The following is a 4,169-nucleotide window of genomic DNA, read 5'->3' on the forward strand; positions in this document are numbered from 1 at the left end:
GAGTAGATGAGTGTAGAATATTTAATTGTGAAAAACCATTTCAATATGAATGAGAAATTATGGTTGAAAGTTGGATAATAAATAAGAGGATAAATGGGAAAGAATTGGAAAAATGTTCCAATCCCACATAGGTTGCAAACACAACCTTGAACCACTTAATAAGCTTCAAGTTTGGAAATGGGTTTGGGCCCCAAGGGGTACCAATAGTCTTTGAAAGGGGGGAGTCTTTGACAATGTCTAGACTAGTCCAAAGGCCACACGCGCGGTGCGCCGCCGCCGTCCGTCCGACCGACCGGCCGGGTCGGGTCGGGTTCGGGTGTGGGCCTGGGTTAAAATTAATTCAATTTTTTTTTATTTATTTATTTTCGGTTTAAAAAAAAAAAATTGAATTTAATTTTTTCCCTCCCTTTGACAGTTTACAAACCGACCCATCAGTTCGAAGAAACTGTGCATTAAGTGGCGTGAGGGAAACTGCCCAAAACCGTCAACTTTCTTCCTCTATTTGAATAGTCCTCATACAACACAAAGAATACACACGATTTCCTGCATACATACATTATACATCTCTTCTTCCTTGCATCAGTCTGCAGAGAGTATTTTCATTCTTTCTGGTTCGTTGTCTTGCAGTCGAAGTGCTGCTTCTGCAAGTGTGATCGTTGTATCTTGGGAGACGCTTTACCACATACCGTAAGCACCGTGTGACGGGGTAAAAACGTCTTAAGGACAGAGAGCATAGTTCTCGCCTCGATCATCCCCTTTCCGAATTCTGGACTTCTTTCTTTTCATAATTTTTCGAACATAATTTTCTGCTTTACTGTTTCTGCAAATTATTTACTGCTTTACTGTTTCTGCAAATTATTTTCTGCTTTACTGTTTCTGCAAATCATTCATGGAAAATCTGTTTCATACAAACTATTAAAATTTTATCCAACAAATGAATCATGAGGTACTTTCTACTTTTATAGATTCACCCTTCAAATTAATTAAAAACTTTCGATGTGGGATAACATGTTCAATTGTCTAGAAAATTTATATTCGAAATAATTACTTGTTGGCTTTCAATTTTAAATCATGTTACGTGTACATCTTTGTTGATATTAAGTTTAACATTGTTGTAAGATGACAATTTTTTATATATTAATTTTAATAACACTTTAAACGATTAATGGCATCAATTGACAGCTATGAAGTGTCAAATTTAATGTACATAACACCGTACATGAAGTATGTACAACTAGTTTAATCCTTCGATGCCCTAACAAAGTAAATAAAATTTTTCACCTCAATCTTTTTATTTATCCAATTTTTAACTTATCTTAAACTTCACACCATTATTAGCATAATCATGTTAGACATCATTTTCTATAAACTCAAATGATTTAAATTTTGACAGAGCAAATTATTCAATATATTTATTGTTACTTCATGAAGTGTCGAGACTAATTGTATGGTAATAAATTTAATTAAAAAATGAATTTGTATTTGCTTTGAATTAATAGTATGAAATTACATTCGGTACGATCTCCATTTGACTTCAGTTGAACCTTTTACCCTTGATCCTTAATTTGTTTCAAGTCGATTTTCAAAACATTGATCAAAGGAGAAAAGACAAATTATATTTCTCTAAATTTCTTCTATACACATGAACCAAGAAGACCGATAATATCAATGTTCAACAAATTCGCTGAAATAATAATTAGTTAACTTATTCACAAAAGCACTACCGACATCGATATTCAAGACATCGGTACACGAGATAGGAATACATTGACTCAAAATCTCGATGATCAACATAAGGGGGAGCAACCGTACTTTTTTCTTTGCTTTGATTTTATCCCACTAAATTTTTGTGGCAATGTTTTAATGGGGTATTATTTATTTTTAATACTACTGGAATAACTTTACTTTTTTCTTTCTTTCTTTCAATATTTTTATGATTAATTTTTTATTAAACAAGATTTGTTTTTTTATTAATTTTTTAATACTATTGGAATAACTATTATATTCCTTGAAGTTCTAATTCTTTCTTATAAATATGGGAATTTGTTTTTCAATAAAATACATGTAAATCTATTAACTTTTCGATTTGTTCTCGTCAATTTTTTCTTTAATTTATTAGATGGCATAATTTTCATTTTCTGGGATAAGTACTGCCCCAGCCAGCCTAATTTTCCCTTATTGCTAATGGCATGATGGGGGTGGGTGACATCAAATTTATGAATTGGGCTGGGCCACCCAGATTACAATTTACACCAAACATGTTGGGCCTGGACCAGTGCACAGAAAAAGATGGGAAATGATTTGCTCACAATATTTTCTATAGTAATTATCTTTATCATTGCTTTGTGCATAATCTCCATTAATACTAATATAAATAGGAATTAAATTAATGGATATTAGTATCTATCTGCACAAAAGAACGATCGAATATCAATTACTATTTTCTAGACTGTAGTTAAATTATTTGTTTGGAATGTCTAGAAAGAAACATAAAAAAAAAAAAAAAAAAAAAAAAAAAAAAAAAAAAAAAAAAAAAAAAAAAAAAAAAAAAAAAAAAAAAAAAAAAAAAAAAAAAAAAAAAAAAAAAAAAAAAAAAAAATTAGAAGAAGAAGAAGAAGCTAATTTCATAATCGATGAAGAATTAATATGCTAAAAGATAGCCTGTCAGTAGAATATATTTGGTGCATAAATTATATATTATTGACATACAAACTATTGAAAAGAGTTTTGATTTAGCGAAACCAAGATACATCTATAAGAATACGATCAAAATAGCGAGTTATTGAAATATAGAAAATAAAGAAATTAGGAGGAGATAAAATGAAGTAGAGTTTCGATTGTAAATCTATTTAATACAAATTGTGCTCATTTTATTAGTGTTAACAAAATCAAACAGATGTCATTTTTCAATATACAACACTTCTTGCAAAAATTAATATAACACAATATTAATTTTTTCGAGTAAACCAAAATTTGATTGTACTCTTTTAGAACGGATGATAATGAATACTAAAATTCAAAATTTATTTGAAATCATTTTGACAGAAATTAGAAAAAGAATGATTTTGAAATTGATTTGGAGAGAACGAAATAAAATTATGAGGGTACAACTTACAGATTTCGATGTGTTTTTTATTATAAAGGTCCAACTTATCCGTGCATTTTTTCCTCTAAATGATCTTATTAGCTACAAATTTATTCGATCATTAGATCCCTACAATTTAAATTAGGAAATGATGTGACGTTCTATATTGCACTATATACGAAGGTTCATAACTATTCAATATTTACCTTTTTGAATATGACTTTGGAATATGTACCTTTTGCATTTGAAAAAACGAGTCTAATTATCCCACTTGCTAGAAATTTTTTTCAATTTACACTTTTGGTACGTAATATTAGGTAAATTTAAATATTATAATTAAAATGATTTTATTTTTATTTTTTGATAATGTCCATTATTCATATCGTATGTGTCCAATGTGTCCGCGTCATTAGTTTTGATATTCAAAATTCATTTTTTAACAAGAATCTTTGCAACCTTCGGGGCATTTCTTTTTTCTTGATCAAATAATATCATTCTTGGATAAACCAAAAAGGCTTTACAGTGGGTCTCCAACAATAATTTGAAATCTTTATGTTATCATTGCCCTACTTGTATAAATAAAATAACAATAAATTAAAATTCAGATCAAATTTACGCGCTTCAATTAAAAAGCCTAAATATTGTAGAGTATATATTAAGATCTTATTGATTTTTTACTCGCAAAAGATAGAAAGATTTCTTGTTTAGATCTCATTATAATTTCAGGTCAAGATGAAATGTTAATTTTAATTACACAGTCACAATTATATTCATATATTTCGTTGGACTTGCTATCCCTTTTCTTTAAAATCTTATAAAATCAAGCATCGGGCAATTCATACATGTTTGAACTAGAAGATGAGACGACAATGATTATCCAAAAGAACCAAAGATCAAAGAGGAATTTCCATAATATCAACGCTTTTATCTGAAGACTTCCAATCCCACATGAGGATCTTTCTTCTTAAATTTTCTGAGAAGTGTTGAGCTCGTACACTTTTCTCTAAATAATCTCAGGAAAATGTTTGTTTAATCCAATCGAGTTGGAATTTTTTATTCAATAATATATTCCCCCCCCCTCCCC

Source organism: Olea europaea, chromosome 21 (assembly GCF_002742605.1).
Source record: "Olea europaea var. sylvestris chromosome 21, O_europaea_v1, whole genome shotgun sequence".
In the NCBI taxonomy this organism is placed as follows: Eukaryota; Viridiplantae; Streptophyta; class Magnoliopsida; order Lamiales; family Oleaceae; genus Olea; species Olea europaea.